This window comes from Cibotium barometz, chromosome 17 (genome assembly GCF_041138505.1).
Source record: "Cibotium barometz isolate CiBa-2024 chromosome 17, ASM4113850v1, whole genome shotgun sequence".
NCBI classification, from domain to species: Eukaryota; Viridiplantae; Streptophyta; class Polypodiopsida; order Cyatheales; family Cibotiaceae; genus Cibotium; species Cibotium barometz.
In genome coordinates this window covers 1,252,436-1,274,981 of record NC_141062.1, presented here as the reverse complement: position 1 = coordinate 1,274,981, position 22,546 = coordinate 1,252,436, and positions in this window count along the sequence as shown.

Below are 22,546 nucleotides of genomic sequence, written 5' to 3'. Positions count from 1 at the left end.
ACTTAAGCTCTCAACAGGCTGCCACTCCACAGCTGTTGATGGAAAGATAACTGAAATTAAACAAACAACAAATATATCAGAAGGAGAAATATTGTGTTGTATCAAATAGATAAAGTTTTGTTAAATTACAGTAAGAATGGAGAATTGGATGTTCATCCAAGTTCAACACCATGTCTTTGGCCATGTAGACATGTTTGAACTTTTGCAAGCCAGCCACCATTGTCGGTCACTTTGAAGGCAAGAACACGACCTTTCCAATGGGATTTCACTTCATTTCGCTTGGTTCTTTTCACTTCATTTCGCTTGGTTCTTTTCACCCTGTGGGCACCTTTGCAAGAGGGACACATTGTTACCCAATCATTCACACGAAAAGACATGGGTTTCCAAACACCATCCTCTCTGGTGTTATGAAAATCACAAGAAGTTATATTATGAGAAGGACGACGTGAGGACGCCATAGAAGCTCACAGATGAGAGAAAAATAGTGAGTCTTTTGCAAATGAAAAGAAAGGAGAATAAGCCATATGCCAAAATGGAGGGAAGGTGGAAAAGGGAATGAGCCATACCAAAATGGAGGGAAGGTGGAAAGTAGACGTTTGAAAAAATTTGGTGATTTGTCATTAATAGCGTTGTTTTCAGAGCCTGAAAAGAGAAGATTTCGTATCTTCCTGCTTGATTTTTTGAAATATAAAATGGAACAAGATGTCACTATTTTGGACCCAAACTTTAATGTTAGCCATCGTAAACGTCTAAATTAAGCCGTTTTAGCCGTTCGCCACTAAAATAGAACCGTTAAGAAGACATTTAGAGGAGACAAGAATGCCATACTTTTGTATACGTGTCAATTCACAATTGGACAATTTCTTAATCCTTAGATTAACAAAAAGCCCTTTTCTAGCCGTTTTTGGCCCTAATGCTCTGAATTTCCTATTTGCTCTCCTTTTATTTCTTTCCTGAGTCAAGGCATAGTGTTCAAGTGCTTTCTGCCTATCCAATTGTGCTTCCTGCAAATCTAATAACCGGTTCTCATAGGCCTAGCCTAACTCTTCACTCATCTTCATCAACATTTGTAAGGCTGGAATTTCCACCTCCAAAGGCAATAATGCCTCCTTCTCATAAACAAGATGGAAGGGTGAGAACTGGGTACCTTCCTTCACTGCAACTCTGTAAGCCCACAATGCCCAATGCAAGGCAAGATCCCAATCCTTCTACCAATGCACTCACCATTAAAGTTCTCATTCATCCCATTACACTGAGGATAATAGGGACTAGCATACCTGTGTTTCAATTTCTGCTTATCACACAGCAAATCCATCAAATCACTCCTAAAGCCTGGACCTCTATCAGAGACCAATTCCAACGGTACTCCAAATCTACAGCAAATATCCTGATATACAAATTTGCATACAGTCTTAGCATTCACTGGCCGTACTGCACGTGCTTTAGCCCACCTTGTAAGGTAATCTACAGTTGTCAACACATAACAATTCCCCCTCGCAGTCATGGGCAAAGGGCCAATAGCATCTATTCCCCATTTCTCAAATATATTGTATGCAAGCATAACATTCCTGAGCTCTGGATGCAAGATTCTTTTACTCATTTGTTCACACTGCTAACAAGACCTACACCAATGCCTTATATACCTCTGTAAGGAAGGCCATATATATCCCTCTGTAAGTATCTTCCTCAGCATAATCTTTAAGGCAAAGTGCCCTCCACACACTCCCTCATGATTGGCTTCAAGGATGTTGAAGACTTCTTCATGCGCCAAGGAATCCTCCTGAGTACTAAGTCAGCCCCTCTCATGTAAAGCACATCATCAATCATACAGTAAGGATTACAACTGTTCACAAACCTGTACCTCCTTTGCTTTGGAACTTCCACTGGAACTTTTCCTGATAGAAAAAAACTCTCCTCTGTTGAAAGGGACTCTCTTCCCTTATACAATGGCTCCTGAATCCTAGCTGCACCTACTTGTACATCTTCTTGATCACAAGCTGTAGTATGTGCCTCTTGATTCATGCTTCTATCCGCATGTAATAAAACCCATTCATCAAAGTATTTCAGCTGCTTTCTAATAGCATTCATCCAATCCTTGAGATGCTGGTGTTTGGTCTTCCAGATGCTCAAAATCTGCTTAATAACTAGTAGTGAATCTCCCTTGATTGTGAGCCTCTTAATTCCCATCTTCATGCATATCTGTAAGCCTTCAAATAAGGCTGCATATTCAGCCTCATTGTTGCTGGTCACCTTCAGCTTTACACCTGTTTTTTTCACCATCTTTCCCTGAGGATTATAAATTACCACTCCACCAGTAGCTTCATTCAAACTCTTCCAGTCCCTTTTCCTGCATCTTCTCCTTATTCTCTTCAACCTCCACCAAAATGTATGTGAGTAGATCAGCAAGTGTTGATCTTGTAGAGTCTTCAACCAAAAAAGTAAAGGAGTACTCTTGAAGCTCTGTTACCCATCTTATCACACTGCGAGAGAGAATAGTGCTATTCAACAACTGAGGCAAAAGAGTACAGCTTGTAAGAACTACAAATGGATGGGGCAATAAATAATTCCGGAACCTCCTACAAGTAAATACAAGACTGGATATCAATTCACCTGCTGAATATTTTCTCTCTGCTTCATTCTTGACTCTACTTGCAAAATAGACCGGCCTCATGTATCTTGATTGCTCTCCTTGCTGCAACAACATGGCTCCTAATGCATCAGGTCCAACCGATGGATTGACATAAAAAGGTTTACCAAAATCAGAAGCTTTCACAGTAGACACCCTCCCAAGTATCCCGTTCACTGCTTCAAACACTTCCTCACATTCTTTATTCCATTGCAAAGGCGCCCTCTTAACTGCTTGCTGTAGTGGATACAAGAGTTGTGATAGCATAGATATAAACCTTGATAAATACTTCACCTTCTGAAGAAAAGTATGCAACTGCTGAGTGTTTGCTGGAGAAGCCAAAGTAACAAGTGCTATAATCTTCTCTGGGTCTGGCTCTATTCCATTCTCAGAAACCACATGCCCCAACACTTTTATTTTAGTACAAGCCAGCTTGGATTTCCTCGGGTTGAGCTGCCCTCCGCTTTCATCCATCCTTTCAAACACTTGATTCAGCTTTGAACAATGATCACTACGGTCACTATACACACAAATATCATCAATGAAAGCCTTACAGAACTTATCCAGGAAAGGAGCTAGCACCTCATCCATGTTCTCCTGATAATATGAAGGAGCATTTTTAAGACCAAAAGGCATCCTCCTATAACTGAAACAGCCCCAAGGAGTAATAAAGGTGGTCTTAATCTGATCCTCAAGAGCAATACCTATCTGAAAATAACCCGTACCCATCACACAAACTGTACATTTGATGGCCTGCAATTCTGTCCAAAATATCATCCCATATGTGGCAGTGGGTAATGATTACTTTTTGTCAGAGCATTCAGTGGTTTATAGTCTACACATGTTCTCCACCTACCATCCTTTTTGGGTACAATTACAACCGGGCTGGCTCAATCTGAATAAACTACAGGGTAGATTATATCAGCCTTCAATAGCTTCACCACCTCCTCACGAAGCACCTCCACTTGCTTTGGACTAAGCCTTCTCATCCTCTGGAAAACCGGTCTTGCATTCTCCTTCACTTCAATTCTTAATGATCTCCCTCTGAAACCTCTTATCTCATCATAAGATGTAATAAAAAGCTGAGGATACAATTGCAGCATGGTACAATATTGCTCCTTCTCTTCCATGGAAAGGTCAGGGCGGAGTGCCTGCTCGACCAATTCTTGTGTTGAGACTTGAGGATCCCTGGGCTGCATAAATTGCTCCATCACCTCAAATCTGTCCTGCTCTTTTTCATTTTCAGATTCACATGGCTGATCCACTTTCAAGCATTCCACTCCTTCAATGAAAGCAACACTAGCCTCATCACTATCAGATGTTGTACTACTTTCCTCGACACTTGCAGTGTCACTCTCTGCCTCCTCTTCCACAGCACTTGGAATCTCTGTATGGTTTACCATATCAAACTTCATTCTCTTCCACTTGGAACCATGGACAATGATCACTCCTTTTCCCCAATTCTGTATTGCTCCTACTTTCCTTAACCATGGCCTGCCTAAGATAAGACGATAAGCTCCCATTCCTGCTGGCATTACATGATAATCTATCTTGCACTGAACATTGTAAACCTCAATATCTAAATCTGAAACTATTCCCAATCTCTTAACCTTAGCATGGTTGGCCATTCTTATCCAGAAACTTGAAGGAGAAGTAATCTTGAGACCCAATCTTTCAGCACAAGACTGAGTAATAACACAAATCTGTGCTCCTCCATCGATGTATGCTTTCCCAAGGCCAAACCCTTAATGCCAAGCCTTCACTGAAGGGCAAATGTCTGGCAATTCTGTCATTGACATAATCTTTTTTGCCATTCTATGTGCTGTCCTCTTTCTGCCTGTACTAACAGCCCGCCTCCACTCCTTCTTAAGCTTGGGACAGAGGCCTATCACCTGGCCAAAAGTAATGTCAGCTTTCCTCCTTGAAAGATCTCCAATCAGATCATATTCAGCCTGCTCCTTCCCCAAAGGATAGTCAGCTGTCTTATACTTATGCCTGGGCTTCCGTACCTTCCTCCTTTGATAAGTAACCACTGCTTCTGTCTGCTTATTCTTCTTAGTACTAGGCCCTGCTTCTTCTTCTCTATCTCTCTTCCCAAGAGGGAGCACATCAACATCACTTTCCTCTAAAGCAAGAGGTAACACATCAGCATCCTTCTTCTCCGGCCCCCAGGAAACCATTTCCCCCTTTCCTTTCTCTTCATATGTGGCTTTTGTTGTCCCACTACTACTTGAAGGTCCAGCCTCTTTTATTTCAACTCCATGATCATTTTGCCTATTATTCATATTGGTTGGAAGAGAATACATATCCCCACCTACTCTTGGAGGCTTATAACAGTGTGAAATGTAGTGTCCCCAATCTCCACAGTTGAAACACTGGACATACGGTGTATATGCTCCTCGTCCCCGTCCACCTTGCCATAAAGCTAGAACATTTGAAATAGGCACACCACCAGCACCTCGACCACCCTGCATGCATCCTTGCCCTCTCCCCGCCATAAGGTTCAAACTTAGATTCTTCATCATCACTGACATTTCATGTATTTCTTCCTTAATTGTACTCTCCTTCTTATCCTCCTGCTTTGATGGCTCAACCACAACTTGAGTAGGCATCTCCATAACATTAGAGACTACAGGCATGTTATAACTCAGCTGTACCAGCCTCCATTGGTTCCTCTCCTTTTCCTTAGCCACTCTTGAGGCATCCTCAAAAGTACCCAACTCCTTCACCTCTAACTTTACTCGTATATCAGGCTTCAAACCTGCAATGAATCTGTCCTTCTTAATGACACGGGGTGCCACTTCTGGTTGAAGGGTTGTCTGCCATCTATTCCACATTATTGTGAACCTCCCCAAGTAATCATCAACAGTCTGATCAGATTTCTGTTGCAGTGCACATGACTCCCTCCAGAGGCCATCTGCATCTCTTGCACATGCAAACCGAGCCAGAAATGCAGCTCTCACCTCTCCATAATTGGGACCCCTATGCTCCTCATGCTCATCCTGTGAAGCAGCCTTGAAATTTTGCAGCCAAGATCGGGCTTCCCCCATCAGACAGAATGACAAAATCTGCAACAACCTCGGAAGCATTCCTGTCCTTAATTAGGGCTGTAAACTCCAGATTTTCAATAAATCTTCCAGGATCTTCATTGGGCAGGCCATAAAACCTTGCAAAGTCCTAAGCCATCATCCACACCTGGGTTCTCTTGTCTTGGGTGCACTCCAATCCCAATCCAAGACCAACTTACTGCTTTCTTTATTCCCTTTCCCCAGCAGGATCGCCAAAACTATGATAGGTGAAAAGAGGGGAAAGGAAAGAAGAGCAAAGATGGACAGGAACACTCTGAAAACACCCCCAGACAACCAGTACTCACAACCTTTGATTCAATTTAAATCCTCCTCTGCACAAAACTCAAGGTGATAGATGAACTCAGGAAGGTCCTCTTCATCAGGAGGACTACCTCAATCCACTCTTCATCCACCACCCTCAACAACACAGACCATACATCACCATGAACTTCAGAAAACAACACTTCAATATGAAATCCTCTGAAAGAAACCTCAAGCACTTTAGGGCCTAATTCCAGAGACAAAATCATGCTTCAACTCCTACTGTAACTCGGGCAGAGATTCTTGAAGTCGGAATACCTGAGGGATCAGCAACGGTGTGGTTGCTCATAAGGTACGAGCATAGGCAACCAGTGTCCAGAGCAATAAAAACTGACCATGGATTGACCAACATAACCATAGACTCACAATAACATGCTGAACCAGCCTGCCACCAACTCTCATGTAAACCCAATCAACACAGGAGCACACACATCATCAACAATCATATCAAGGGAAAAAACTGAACCAGCCATGGGCAACCACTTCTTCAAGATCATAAGAACCTCAATCACATTCTGCTGCATATCGAAATCAGCTTCTACAGGAGAGTGATTACTGCATATCCCCTCATCAATCCCAGCAAAGAAGACACTACCTTGTCAACACCAAGCTCGTGGTTCTCAACAAATAGCTTCACAACTTCTCTCACATACTAAGATGACATACACAGAATTCTAACCACCTCCAGTAGGACAGCTTCCCATCGAATCACTCTTGACATTTTCCTGGGCACACATTCTGTAAAAACAGCACCACAAATGCAGCATATCAAGGATGGACTGTATCTTCTCTCCGTCACCTTCCAGCAGCCACCTTATCAGCTTATGCAACAGGGTACACGAGGTCTCCCCCTTCTTGCAATCCTGCGCTATTCTCTATCTGGAAGCAACCCTTTTCACGTGCCCACAATTCACAGCGGCAGCCATTCGTTTTTTACTCACGATCCTCTTTTCCTTGTGCCCAGCACTTTTTGCCATTACGTGCTTCCATCAGACAATTGCGCATTTTTCTTCCACTCCTCTCCTAGGTTCTTCCTCTTCTTTCTAGCACGTAATCTGTTCCCTTCATGGCAGCCATGCCTCCAGAAGCTTGCCGATTCTCTCCTCACGTACACCTTACATGGCAAGTTCCACCTCATGCTCATCCCAGGAACACGTAATTCTCCATTCCTTAGTCAACTTGCATGCATGCTCATTTCTAATTCTGCCAGCCACCACAGCAAATTGAATTTACCACTCTTTCAATTTCCTTCCCCCAAATCCACACCAAGCAATTAATGCTCAATTGTCCCATCCTAGCAAATCCTTTGCACATGCACTTGAAGGATGCATGTAAACCCACACAGGACCATATAAAAAATATTCCATTTCCCTCACAAGGACATTTACATGACACCCCGTAACACGAAGCCCACAAATGATAGTTCACATACACATGACAAAAGGCAATCATAGTAGACATATGAAATTTCACACCACATTTAGTCACATACTTACACCACATTGCTCCGGAGTGACCGGTGCACCAAGACCGCATTTCATCACCTCCCTCAGGAGTCCCTCAAAACATTCATTCATCAAACTTGAAAAATTTACATCAATCTGGTCTTCATGAAAAAAACTTCCCCCCAAATCTAAAACTCACTGCAACACTAGGTGTATGTACCTATGTGCCTACCCATGTACACATTTAGTGCATGAAAAACTAAAACAACTTTTATCCTATCATCGTGAGGCACCACTCATCATCAGTAGCTAATCTTCCAGATGGATGTTACATCTATAGAAGAGTTCTATGTTGGGCAGCCTCCCGGCTTCAAGGCTCCAAACTCTACCGACATGGTATACAGATTGCGGAAGGCCTTGTATGTATCAAGCAAGCTCCTTAGGCTTGGAATTAGTGTATTGATACGTTCTTCCTCCAAACTAGTTTTCAGCGGTCCTTTCGTAATCCCAACCTCTATTCATACCATGAGTTTGGCCTCATCACCCAAGACCCTCATCATCCTCTTTGTTGATGACCTCATCCTCACTAGCAACCATTAGTAGCACATTGTCCTCACAAAGGGTGCTTTGTCCTATGAGTTTTAGAAGCCTAGCTTGGTTCTTTTGCACTTCTTCCTCCTGAGCATAGAGATTTGGCAAATGTAGAGAGGGTTCTTCGTCTCTCAGTTTCGAACATCCATTGGATGTCCATGAAACTTTTCTTGATTTTGAGGAACTAAAGCTTTACAGATTACATTGCCCCAACCATTATTCATAGCTTTTTGGATCCTCTCTTTGGCTTTAGTACACTTCAAAATGTAGAAGTATGCACCCTCGAGGCTCACTGAAGCTCCCGCCTTCACCCCTGCTCGCGCTGCCTGCTCGCCCCTCGCCTTCCCTCCCTCGCGCCCCTTTCCCCCCCTCCGCCTACCCTCGCGCCTGCGCCCCCCCTTCATCTCGCCATCGCGCCCCCCCCTTCATCTCGCCTTCTCGCACTCTCTCGCACTGAAGCGCCCGCCCCCCTTCAGCTCGCCATCGCACCCCCCTCACCTCTTCAGCGCCCCGTCCCCCCCCTCCGCCAGCCCTCTCTCTCCCCCCGCCTCTCCTTTCGTGCTGCTCCCGGCCCCCCCCTAGGGGGTTTTTTTCTTCGCTGCCTTAACCCCCCCCTTCTTGCTGGTTTTTCCGCCCCCTGGGGGTTCTTCCTTTTTTTTAATCCTTCCGCCTTCCCTCTCCGCCCTTCGTGTGGTGCAGATCGGTTCTTGCAGGTATCGCATTCGCTCCGCCTTCGCCACAGCTTCAGACTCTGATGGAGGCTCCTCCCGCCCCACCTCAGAGGGTCTCTTCTGCAGCCCCCTCGACCGCCCCTGAGGATACCCCCATCAGGCTTTCTCTTTCGCTAGATGAGGAAGCGAGCCTCACCGCAGAGGTGGAACGCCTCCAGGCACATTCCACCATCTGCCGTATAGTCGGCACTCGCTCCAGTAGAGGGGAGATCCGGGATCTTATTCAGGCCCGCCTTCTTGGAGACATGGGCAAGATCCTGGACGTTCAGCTTCTGGGCCGTGGACACTACCAGATCAAGTTCGAGACTTCCCAGAGCGTGGCCCAGGTCCTTGCCATGAGTCCCCTTGACATCAGGGGCGCTCGGGCATTCTTTAGACCTTGGCAGCATGGCTTTGACCTCGCAGCGGCCGAGCAAGGAGAGCGCCTTTTCCATGTTATTGTTTGCTTCCCTAGACTCCGCCGCGAGTACCTTCCGCTCCTTTCGAGGCTAGGAGCACTGGCGGGCTCAGTGCTCGAGACTCGCCCCACTGCAGCCTCAGTGGTGGCTAGAGCAGCTGGGCTACCTTCGGTCAGAGTCTTGGTTCTTGACATCTCCTCCCTTCTGAAGGTCATTCAGCTACCTAGGATAGGGGGGGGATGGATTGATCAGAGAGTGGAGTTTTTGGGGCTCCCGAACCAGTGCTTTATTTGCAGACAGGTCGGCCACCTGGCCAAGGCCTGCCCTCGCACGAGACCCCGACCTGCACCGCAGCAGTAGGGCCCTGATGGCCCGCCCACAGATGCGGCTCGGCAGGCAACCTCCGGGACACCTGCTCAGCCCACAGAGACCTCAGAGTGGCAGCCTGGACAGGGACGCCGTCGAGGGAGACAGCCCCAGCAGCACGCCCAGAGACCGATGCAGCAGCAGGTGCCACCACAGACTCAGCATCACTGGGTTCCCATGATGTGAGGAACAGCTTTGCTCCCCTCCAGGAGGAGACCCCAGCGCCGACTGAGGACCAGGAGATGCCAGCACCCCCTCCTTCGCCCCCACCCCCCCCTCCCGCCTCGCTTCCTCCTTCGCCTCCTCCCGTCCCCGTTCCGGTTTCGGCAGCGGCTCCTTCCCCACCCCCTTCTCCCCCCCCTCCTCCCCCCCGCTCGCCTCAGCTCCTCGGGAGGCCCTGGCAGTCCCCTGGCGTTCACTTGCAGTCCGGAGGGCTCTAAGCACCGACCTTGCTTGAGCACCGCCGAGGAGACTTACCATGCCGATTCGGGCTTTACGGATATCCTCTATCCGTAGTCGGCTGAGTCGTCTCGACACTAGACAGCGCTCGGAGGCTTTTGATTACTCCTTCACACGACTTTTTGGAGCAGAGGGCCCCCATGAGCCAGCACCCATCCGAGTTCATGTAGTGATACCTCCGGCCCACGGCGGCGGGGAGGAGGCACTTGATTCAGCGGTGGCCTTCTCATTCCCTCTCTGTGGCCCTTGCGACCGGGAGTGGACCTTGGAGCTCGCTCTTAGCACTTTGAAGACTCAGGCAGTTGAGTTTTCTCACCATGTGAGCGATCTGGAGGTGACAGATGTGATAGGCCGACTATGGGAGTTGGCTCATTTTTTCATTGATCCCGAGAGTGTGGATGACTCAGGGATTCGACATTTGGTCGTTCGCATTGTGGCAGACTTAGCACGTGACCCTGGATATGTATGCATACACGAGGGTGCTCCGTCTGAGCGGAAGGCAGTTGCCATGGGACACAGCCCACTGGCGCCTGATCCGAGATTCTTGCAGTACACCAGGTGGGCAGATTCGTGGTCGCTCGGATGGGGACTATTCTCCATCCAAGCTGCTTGCGAAGGCCCGCCGCACGGCTGAGACATCATCCACCTCAGCAAGTCATCCATGAGGATCATCTCATGGAATGTACAGGGCCTTGGCGGCGCACATTATATACGTTATCGTGGTTGCTTGAGGCAGGAGCTTCAGAGATGCCTGGTTGGGGGCAGTATTGATATTCTATTGATACAGGAGCACCATTTGGGTGAGAGGAGGATCCGGAGATATGGTTCGGTGATGCTTAGTAGATGGGACACCTTTTGGTCTGCAGGATTTGGCCCTTTGGGTGGGCAGGGAGGAGTATGTATGGTCATTGCGGATGTATGGTGGTAGGCCATTGTGGATCGCGGGATCATTGTGCCTGGTAGAGCACAGTATGTCATTCTGAGGACGCATGATGAGCTCTTTGGCGTGCTCAATGTCTATGCGCCTAACCATGCTAGTGCCAGAGCAGAGTTCTGGACCCAGGTTACGGATGCATTGCCAGAGGCCGCACATTGGTGTGTCGGGGGAGACTTCAACATGCTTGAGGATACGGTCGATAGGGTGGGAGGCAGTCATGTTACAGTGCACGGTATGGAGCTTACAGCTTGGGAGCGATTTTACATGACACTGAGGATCACTGATGCATGGTAGCATGAGGCCTTCTCCCGCTCTCAGGACAGTCTTAGTTTCTCTGGGTCGGATCGTCGGCAGGGAGGGACTAATCTATCACGGATTGATCGCTTTTATGTGGGCGACAGGTTAGGGGAGCGAGGGGGCTCCGTTGGCATTCTCGCTAGCACCTCTTTTTCAGACCATACGCCAGTTATTTTGACTCTAGAGGAGAGGACACGGGAGACCAGCTTGCAGTTGAGGATCCCAGAGAGGGTACTTACAGATCCTAGTCTCGCTGAGGACATTGAGAGGATATGGCATGATAGTCAGAGCTTTGACCAGGATGCAGAAGGTCAATGTGCCCAGGGACTCATCGAGCTCAGCTCTTTTTTACACGCTGCAGCCTTGACACGGCTGGGAGAGGCCCGCGAGAGGGAGCGTCGGCTGAGACGTAGCCTTGCTTCGCTTCAGCGCCTTCAGGAGCAGCAGCCTACATGTGAGTGGGTGGCATCCCAGCTGAGCCTGGCACGCTAGGAGGTTAGAGAGGCAGAGGAGCAGAGACATGAGTTTTACTATCGTCGCCAGGCCTCTCAGTGGATGCAGCTTGGTGATAGAGTGACTGCCAGGGAGTTTTTTGAGATTACTGGGCCCCGCCATGCTCGAGCAGGAGTCCACTAGCTTGGGAGGCCGGACGGATCGGTAGCTACTGAGCCCGAGGAGATCAGAGCCATAGCCACTGGGTTCTATAGAGACCTGCTTTCAGCGGAGCCAGCCAAACTGAGGCTCGGGATGCTTGCAGACAGACTGTGTGGGCCCATGTGTAGAGGAGGGTCACAGATCGTATGCGTACAGTTCTGGGTGTGCCTCTCTCAGAGGTTGAGCTTGCTGAGGCCTTGAGGGTCCTTCCGTGCCATAGTTGCCCAGGGGAGGACGGATTGACGCCTGCCTTTTTTATGCGCTATTGGGACCTTTTGGGGTCAGGCCTCCGCAGGGGCTTTCAGTATGTTTTGGACATTGGGGTGATGCCATAGAGCTTTACAGAGGGCTTGATCTTTCTTATCCCCAAGGGGGAGGGAGTATCAGATATGATATTCGGCATTGGAGACCTATTACGATCCTCAATACTTTCTACAAGGTCTTGGCAAAGGCCTTGAGTTTGAGGATCTAGCCCTTCCTGGGGCAGTTGATTCATGCTACCCAGACAGGATTCGTCAAGGAGCGTAGTATCCTTGACAACATTTTCACCTTTTGGGAGGCGACGGCCCGAACTGGATTTCTTTGTGAGGACTTGGTCGTGATGCTTCTCGATTTTGAGAAGGCATATGATAGAGTCGATTGGGGTTTCTTAGAGGGCACTATGCTTCGCTTGGGCTTTGAGCCAAGTTGGATTCGAGGCATGGCGGCTCTATATTCCACAGCTCGTAGCCAGGTGCTGATTGCAGGAGGAGGGGGCCGAGTTTTGAGTTGACCAGATCAGTCCGTCATCAGGGGTGTCCTCTCGCCCCGTTTCTTTTTCTCTTCTTTGCGGAGGCTATGAGCATGTATCTGACAGCAGAGGAGGTTGGTTTCCAGCTCCCAGTCAGGGGGGAGGACCTGCTCGATGCTGACCTTGTGATGAGGAGCGGGCCAGACAGCCGCTCATCTGGAGCCGAGCGGTTTCGCACAGAGCAGGGTCATATGCTGGGTTCTCAGCCTCGTCTAGCCTGGGGACCATTGGCGGCAGGCCCAGCACGCAGTTTTGGAGACTGGCAGGCCTTCTACAGTCTCCCAGAGGAGATCCAGGTGGAGAGGCTGGGTCACTTCAGAGGGGGGTTGATTATGAGGGATGACATTCAGGAGGCACTCACAGAGGAGTGGTTCACGTCTTTCGAGCCCGTGGCCCCACGGTGGATGGGAGCCTTTACTCAGTTGGAGATCATGATTGCTGTCAGAGCTTGCACTGAGGATGGCAGATGCCTCTACTATGAGATCCAAGAGTGGAGGTGGAGTCGCCTTTGGTTACAGAGTGCATCTTTCAGAGGATACGGGTGGTGGCCGCCGCTTCTCGGAAGTGGCATATTGACCCAGACCCTACAGATGTGGACTCTGATTGGCGTGTATGGGCATATGCAGCGCGCCCCTTGGCTAGTGGGACCCTGGCGAGTACGAGTGGCATGATCCTTATGCATCCCTTGAGGCCACAGAGATCACCTTTTTCTAGTATATTGTTCGGTTGGGGCGACATATTTTGACGGTGAGGAGGATGGTCTCTCCAGCTGCATCGGGGCATTGGCGGCTTCAGGGACTCTCATCGGAGTTCTTGGAGGACTTTTGGACCAGGCTCTGGGCTAGTCGACAAGCACGCAGGATCTTGACTTTCCAGTGGGGCTGGTCGCCCACAGGGGTTCTGCAGGCAGTTGGCACACCTGGCTTGTCTACAGCGGTCTTCCGGGGCGGCCTGCGTCTGCCGATGTGCGGCCACCCTATGGAGACACAGAGACATTGCCTATGGGACTGCCCTCAGACGCAGCAGATTTGGCTGCGGATGCTGCGCATTCTGGCCCCCCTCTCTCCAGAGGGGATGTATACGTGGGGTGCCGCTGCTTGGTCGACTTCGTCAGGGCCTGCTCTGGGCTATGAGACGGAGCAGGCAGCCAGGCCATCAGATTCATTAGGGGCCAGCCTCGCCTTGTTCCTTCACCGGACTTCTCGTCCGTCAGCGGCTGGACATAGGAGAGGGATCTACGATGGGAGCTTCTCAACAGCCTCACCAGATGGTTCACCTGGAGGGCCCGGTGTTTCAGGGCCTTTGAGGGGAGACTGGAGCCACCAGCCGAGACTGTTCGGGGGATCTGGCAGGAGCTCATCCACACCCTGCAAGGACAGTATAACCGCATCCCCGGGGCGACTCGGGATGAGGCGATCTTGCGGCGCCAAGCCTTTCACACCACTTGGCGCAGCAGCCCCTTCTATACCCTACACGTGGGGTCGCCCCGTTGGCACTACAGGCCACCTGTTTGGCTTTTCCCCCCTCCTATTGTATGATATAGCCTCTCAGTTCTTTATACTGATTCTTGTATTTTTCAGCACCTAGGGAGAGTCTCCCTGGCTGCCTTGCTTTGTTCTCTGCTCTGTTTTCTTATGAGCAGAGAGGATCTTTTGTAGCCCTACGGGCGTTTTTTATATAACTAATGAAAGGATCTTTTCTTGGAAAAAAGAAGAAGTATGCACCCTCTTCATTGTCTACCTCTACATTCACTGCAAAATTGCCCCCTATGCAAAGAGCATCACTAAGCGCATCATGATGCCCTGCATACATAGGCCCACCAAAGAGATCCTCATCATCACTACTCAAATGTTATGCATCATTAGGAACGATGATGTGGTATTCCGAGTTGGAAACATGGTTTCTATTGATGCAGTTTCTCCAAGACTCTTGGAGAGAAGCATTGCAATAGCACGACTGCATTCTCATTGCTATTGCCTTGCTAGCCCCTTGTGCAGCTCCTCTTACACAATGCATCAATTGTGTCTTTGGGATAGCTTTTCAGTCCCAACGTATAAATCTATCAACCTCTCCTTCCTTAATCTCCCAAAACACTCACGCCACATTCCGTTCCTTAGATGCATAGGTGGCTTGAGCCCCATGACACAAGTTGGTCCTCAAGAAATCATGACATCTGCTACACACGATAAAGTGGCTCAATTTTGATTTAATTGTTCTTGTGTCAGTGCTCTCTTCATAGCAGTCCCAGCACCATTGTGCTCACCCTTGCCATGCCCAGATCCACAGAAATTCCATGTAATCTTCAAACCTACCAACTGTTCAATTCTAGAAATGAAATAAAAAGATCTCCTGGCTTTGAATTGGGAGGCTGCTCGAGTCTCACCAAACCCAATGCTTGGTAAGCTCCAACCCTTGATCTGTCAGCCACTTGTGATGCAACATAAAACAATGCTAGACAAAGAGGCTTGTCATCTCAAATAAAGAAGTGAAATGTCTTCTTCACTTAGTTCTGATACGGACGTATGTTATGTGCACAAAAATGATAACCTGGTTGGAGTACCAATGCATTAACGGAATCTCATTTTGCTCCTTGAAAGAGTAGTTCTCCGCGAAGTCCACCACTGATACTACCACATCTTCAGGAAATTGCAGCACACACTCTTTGAACTATTCAGCCTGCCACCTACAAATGTAATTGTGTGCTTGATGTATTTTGTGAGGTGAGTCCTCACTAAATGTATACGGTCACGACAATGTATCTCCTTGCATACAAGGTCTTTTCTTTGCTTCTTTTCCACCTGCACCTTGGTGATTGATTCCACATTCTCGAAGATCTTCACCGTGGCCTTTTTCGAATCAAATATCATCTCACTTGGGCAACATGACATCTTGTGTGCACCACAATTCTTGCACTCAGCCAAAAAGCATCGACAATGATGGAATGTGGCTCCAACAGGTTTGGGGGGACAAAGCATAGAATCCACAGAGTAGTGACACTCATGTGACTCCATTGTAAAGCTCTGCAGTCAGGCTCACCCTCACTGTTTCCACATATCTATAAGTCCCAGCTACAACGAGCCCCACGAAGACCAAAGCTCTTGGTCTTTAGTTGATTGATTGCATCCTTCAAGAAAGGCATATGTACGTGATAAATGCAGCAACATGTGTACCTATCCTTTAGCTCTCGGACAAGATAGGGCTTTAAGCACTCAAATGAGCGTTGCTGAATTTTTATCTCTGGAAAGGTTTTCTTAAATCATTGGAAGAGCTCAACCTATGCCAATTTAAAAAAATAAGGGGCTCTCAAAAGAAGTAACAAAGCAATCAAAAAGCGGTCTAGAAGCAGTCAAAAAGCGACTGAAAAAGAAGTACAAAAGCAATCCAAAAAGTATTCAAAAGCATGTCCAAAAAGCAGCTTAAAAGCAGTTCAAAGCAGTTCAAAGCAGTTAAAACTAAAAGTAGTTCAAAGCAATCCATAAGCAGCCGTAAAGTAGTTCAAAGGAGTTCAAAGCAGTTAAAGCGGTTCACATGTAGTTCAAAGTAAACTAAAAGCAGTCAAAGCAGTTAAAGCAGTTCACATGTAGTTCAAAGTAAACTAAAAGCAGTCCAAAAGCAATCCAAAGGTAGACCAAAGCAGTCCAAAGCAATCAAAAGCAGTCCAAGATCAGTCCTAAGGCAGGCCAAAGCAATCAAAAGCATTCCAACACGGTCTAAGATCACTCCAAGGTAGTCCAAAGCAGTCCAAAGCAAACCTCATCATCCACATCATTAAAATAAGGAATGTAGTCCAAAAAGCAGTCCAAAGAAATAAAAAGTTATCCAAAAGCGATCCAAAAGTAGTTCAAAAGCAATTCAAATCAGCTCAAAAGTGTTTCAAACTAGTTGCATTCTTTTTTTTTCCTGAGAAAAGATCCTTTCATTAGTTATAAAAAAACTCCCACTGGGCTACAAAACCCTCTCCTGCTCATAAGAAGGCAGAGCAGAGATCCAATCAAGGCAGCTAGGGAGACTCTCCCTAGGTGCAAAAAAGTACAAATAACAGTACAAATAACTGAGAGGCTATATCATACAATAGGAGGGGGGAAAATCCAAACAGGTGGCCTGTAGTGCCAGCGGGGGGTACCCGCGTGTAGAGTATAGAAGGGGCCGCTGTGCCAAAAGGTGTGGAAGGCCTGGCGCCGCAAGATCGCTCGATCCGAGTCGCCCCGGATGCGGTCATACTGTCCTCACAAGGTGTGAATCAACTCCTGCCAAATCCCCCGAACAGTCTCTCCTGCTGCTGGCTCCAGTCTCCCCTCAAAGGCCCTGAAACAACGGGCTCTCCAGGTGAACCATATGGTGAGGTTGCTAAGGAGCTCCCATCGTAGATCCCTCTCCTGTGTCCAGCCGCCCCGCGGCGAACGAGAAATCCGGTGAAGGAACAAGGCGAGACTGGCCCCTAATGAATCTGATGGCCTGGCTGTCCTGCTCCATCTCGTATCCCAGAGCACGCCCTGAAGAAGTCGACCAAGCAGCGGCTCCTTACGTATACATGCCCTCTGGAGAGAGGGGGGTCAAAATGCGCAGCATCCTCAGCCAAATCTGCTGCGCCTGTGGACAATCCCATAGGCAATGTCTCTGTGTCTCCAATGGGTGGCCACATCGGACGCAAGCCGACGGAAGGCCACTGTAGACAAGCCAGGTGCCAACTGCATAGCCCCTGTGGGGCAACCAGCCACCACTGGAAAGTCGAGATCCTGCGTGCCTGTCGGCTAGCCCAGAGCCTGCTCCCAAAATCCTCCAGGAACTCCTGTGTGAGAGTCCCTGTAGCCGCCAATGCTCTGATGCAGCTGGAGAGACCATCCTCCTCGCAGTCAAAATATGCCTCCCAAAACCGAACAGGATCGGCCGGGTCCTCAAGCATGTTGAAGTCTCTCCCGACACACCAATGTGCGGCCTCAGGCAATGCATCTGTAACAAGGGTCGAGAACTCTGCTCTGGCACTAGCATGGTTGGGCGCATAGACATTGAGCACACCAAAGTGCTCATCATGCATCCTCAGAATAACATACTGTGCTCTACCAGGCACAATGACCCCGCGATCCACAATGGCCTACCACCACACATCCGCAATGACCATACATACTCCTCCCTGCCCACCCAAGGGGCCAAAACCTGCAGACCAAAATGTGTCCCATCTACCAGGCATCACCAAACCATATCTCTGAATCCTGCTCTTACTCAAATGGTGCTCTTGCATCATCAGAATATCAATACTGCCCCCAACCAGGCATCTCTGAAGCTCCTGCCTCCTCAAGCAACCACGATAACGTACATAGTGTGCGCCGCCAAGTCTTTGTACATAGTGTGCGCCGCCAAGGCTTTGTACATTCCATGAGATGATCCTCATGGATGACCTGCTGAGGTGGAGGCTGTCTCAGCCATACGGCGGGCCTTCGCAAGCGGCTTGGATGCAGAGTAGTCCCCATCCGAGCGGCTACGAATCTGCCCACCCCCGGTGTGCTGCAAGAGTCTCGGACCAGGCGCTAGTTGCTGTGTCCCATGGCGACTGCCTCCCACTCATAGAGAGAAACCTCATGTATGCATACATAGCCAGGGTCGCGTGCTAGGTCTGCCACTATATGCGAACCACCAAATGTCGAATCCCTGAGGCATCCGCACTCCCGGTATCAAAGAAATGTGCCAACTCGCAGAGTCGGTCTATCACGTTTGTCATCTCCAGATCGCTCACATGGTGAGAAAACTCAACTGCCTGAGTCTTCAAAATACTAAGAGCGAGATCCAGAGTCCACTCCCGGTCGCTAGTGCCGTAGAGAGGGAAGGAAAAGGCCACCGCTGAATCAAGTGCCTCCTCCCCTCGGGCCGGAGGTATCACCACATGAACTCTGATGGGTGCTAGCTCATGGGGGCCCTCCGCTCCAAAAAGGCATGTGAAGGAGTAGTCGAAAGCCTTCGAGCGCTGTCTAGTGTCGAGACTACTCAGCCGACTGCGGATAGAGAATATCCGTGAAGCACGAATCGGCATGGTAGGTCTCCTCTGTGGTGCTCGAGCAAGGTCGGTGCTCAGTGCCTGCCAGACTCTGCAGGTGAGCGCCAGGGTACTGCCAGTGCCTCTCGGGGAGCTGAGGTGAGCGGAGGGGAAGGAGGGGGGGGAGAAGGGGGTGGGGAAGGAGCCGCTGAAAAAGCGAGAGCGAGAACGGGAGGAGGCGAAGGTGGAAGCGAGGCGGGAGGGGGGGACGGGGGAGGGGGGGTGGGGGTGGGGGCGAAGAGGGGGGTGCTGGCATCTCCTGATCCTCAGTGTGCGCTGGGGTCTCCTCCTGGAGGGGAGCAAAGCTGTTCCTCACTGGAACCCAGTGATGCTGAGGCTGTGACTGCTGATGCTGCGTCGGTCTCTGGGCATGCTGCTGTGGCTGTCTCCCTCTATGGCGCCCTTGTCCAGGCTGCCAATCCGAGGTCTCTGTGGGCTGAGCAGGTGTCTCGGAGGCTACCTGCCGAGCCGCATCTGTGGTGGGCGGGCCATCGGGGGTTTGCTGCTGTGCGGTGAAGGTCGGGGTCTCCTGCGAGGGTAGGCCTTGGCCAAGTGGCCGACCTGCCTGCATATAAAACACTGGTTCGGGAGCCCCGAAAACTCCACTCTCTGATCGATCCATCCCCCTATCCAAAACTCTGACCGAAGGCAGGCCAGCTGCTCTAGCCACCACTGAAGTTGCAGTGGGGCCAGTCTCAACCACCGAGCCCACCAATGATCCTATCCTAGAAAGGAGCGGAGGAGTCCAGGAGGAAAGCAAACCGTGACATGGAATAGACGCTCTCCCTGCTCGGCCGGCTGTTGGGTCGAAACCATGCTGCCAAGGTCTGAAGAAGGCCCGAGCGCCCCTGATGTCAAGGGGACTCATGACTAGGACCTGGGCCACGCTTTGGGCTGTCTCGAACTCAATCTGGTAGTAGTGTCCGCGGCCCAGTAACTGAACGTCCAGGATCTGGCCCACATCTACAAGAAGGCGGGCCTGGAGAAGATCCCGGATCTCCCCTCTGCTGGGGCGAACGGCAGATGGTGGAATGTGCCTCGAGGCGTTCCACCTCTGCGGCGAGGCTTGCTTCCTCTTCTAGCGAAAGAGAAAGCATGATGGGGGTATCCTCAGGGGCGGGCGAGGGGGCTGCGGAAGAGTCCCTCTGAGGTGGGGCGGGAGGAACCTCCATCAGTCTGAAGCTAAGTCGAGGGCGAAGCAAAAAAACGGAGGATCCTGCAAGATTCGAGCTGCACAAAAAAGACGGAGCGGGGAGGGGAAGAGGGGGAAGGGTGGAAGACAGAGGGGGAGGGGCGGAAGACAGAGGGGGGCGGAAAAAAACGAGGGGGAGGGGCGGAAGGCAGAGGCGGAGAAAAAAGGGGGGGGCAGCGGAGAACGAAAGGGGGGGCTTGGGCAAGCGCGAAAGGGGGGGGAGGGCAGGGGCAGGCAGGGGGGCGGGACGCGGAGGAAGGGGGGGAGCGGGGGGCGCGAAGGAGACGGGGCAGGCGGGCAGGGGGCGACGGGCGCAAAAGGGAAGGGCAGGGGGCGCGAGAAGCATAGGGGTGCGGAGGGGGGGTGCAAGCAGGCGGGGAGAGGCAGTCACGAGGGCGGGGAGGGGCGGTGCGAGCAGGCGGCAGCTCGAGAGGGGGGGGGGGGGCGAAAGCTGCAGCGAGCTCTCCTATGAATTATAAACTAGTTGCATTCTCAAACCAACAAAGCGTTTCAAAAATACTTTCAATGCAACAAAGCAATCAAAAAACACCTCAAAGGTGTCCCAAAGTATTCCAAATAAGTCCAAAAGAAGCATCAAAGCTGTCTAAAGCAGTTCAAAAGCCCCTCACAGCAGTTCCTCAAAGTAATTCAAGTGCAGTTAAAAAACAATTTCAAAGAAACAAAGTTGTACAAATTCAGTCCCGAAGCAACAAGGCACTCTCAAATCAATTGTAAATCAGTTCTAAAGCAGTCTGAAAGCCATGAAGTTACCTCAATTGAGTGCATAGGATCCCCAAAGCAATGAATGTACGATTGCATAGTACCCAATAAGCCCTTAAAAGCTACAAAGCGGTGAATGTACGACACCTGAGGATCCTCAAGAAGATGGACAAGGTGCTTCAAGTAGTTTTTTTTTTCTTATCCTCTTGTGACAAACGACTTTCTTATTTCGGGACACGTGTTTCTTGAGTCCAAAATGCAACCGCAATATCCTGAACCTCCTGAATAAAGCTGCTACCTCGTCGTTCTTGTCTTTGGCACAAGGATGGGCACAACATTCCGTGTTCTTCGACGAGCAAGCGAGATTTTGCAAAGTAAAAATTCTGCTTATGGACACCGAAAAGCTTTTAAGATTTTGTAATGTTGAATTCTTGGTGGTCTGGTGCATCAGAATTCAGCACTATCATGATGGTAGACCTTAGAAAACTTCATTGTGTGTTCGTGGCTGCTTCACATGGGTTAAGGTGTTGCCGATGTTGGATACAATTTTTCCCTGCAGCTCAACTTCTTCATTGGCGATGTGCAAATGCTTGACATTGGGATGCAACAAGATTCGTCCAAAGATATCATTTCTAGTTGCTGAGTCCATTCCATTTGTATGTTGCTGAAAAAATGACACAACCTTATTTGCTATATTTCGTCTCTTGTCCATGTCGACTTCAACACTAGCATGATTTCTTGCAGCTTGCTTCATCCTCACTTTTTGTCGTTGCTTTCTTTTCTTTGCAGCCTCATACTCTCTGACAACTTTTAATTGTAGATCTGGACACTACTTGCTATGAGAAAGAGCTTGTAGACCTGTAGAGGAGAGAGATTCTACACAATGGAGAGACAGAGAGGCTGCTGGAGAGGGAGAGCTTGCAAGTGATGGGGAGACAGAGCCTGCTGCAAGAGAGGTAGAGCAGACAGTTACAAAGGGTGGTTTTACCAAGCGCTCAAGAAGCAGTGTCCATGGACACGGCTTTTTGGTCCAGCCAAACATGCTCCCACCCGAGAATACCCTCGCACCACTCTATAGAAGTCATGCATTACAGCAGCGATCTCTTCAGGCTTCATGTTCCACCACTCGGGGTCCAAGAGATACCCAACGCTCTGCAAGGGATTGTGAGCTTGCTCCCATCGAGGACTAAACAACCTTTGTAATTCCCTGCGTCTTGTAGCATTGAATGGTCTTCTCTCATTCTCTTGCCCAGAATGAGTTTTGGATCTAACCCCTAGTTGCCCTGTCAGTCAGCGCCAACTCTGCCATCCATCGCTCAAATGCATAGCAACGGACGGTCTCTGCAATAAAATTATGATTCTTTATCAAGGACTCAAATGTGTAGAAATTCGTGGCAAACCTTGTGGGTGCTGGCAGTTGTATCATGCTAGAACCATCTCTTGACAAGCAGATATTTTCCAAACGTTGCATCTAAAGTATTAACTTCACAATATCTCGAGCCTCTTGCACAACTACTTTGAACCATGGAACTTGTTTATACTAGTCTTTTAGGACGAGATTTAACGTGTGAGTGCAACATGCAGAGGCATATACGTTTGGATACTCGCTCTACAATAGCTTACCAGCCTTCTTACAACTCTTTGCATTGTCCATGATGACCTGATTCAGAACATTCTGAGGCACATTCAGGCGCATTTTTCGGGGTGTATACCGGCGTCTGCTTTCCGGCATCGCGCAACCCATCCCTGCTGACGCTTTTCCCTAAACCTGTTTATTTTGGCTAAGTGCCCATAAAGCGCCGGATTAAACCGTCGGAAGGCGGTTAGGCTGTAGTAGTGGTAGTAGGTCACAACAAGAGGAATTCACATTCATACTTATAATTTTAAGGGAGAAGATAATTCGAGAGGTAGACAATCAAAAAA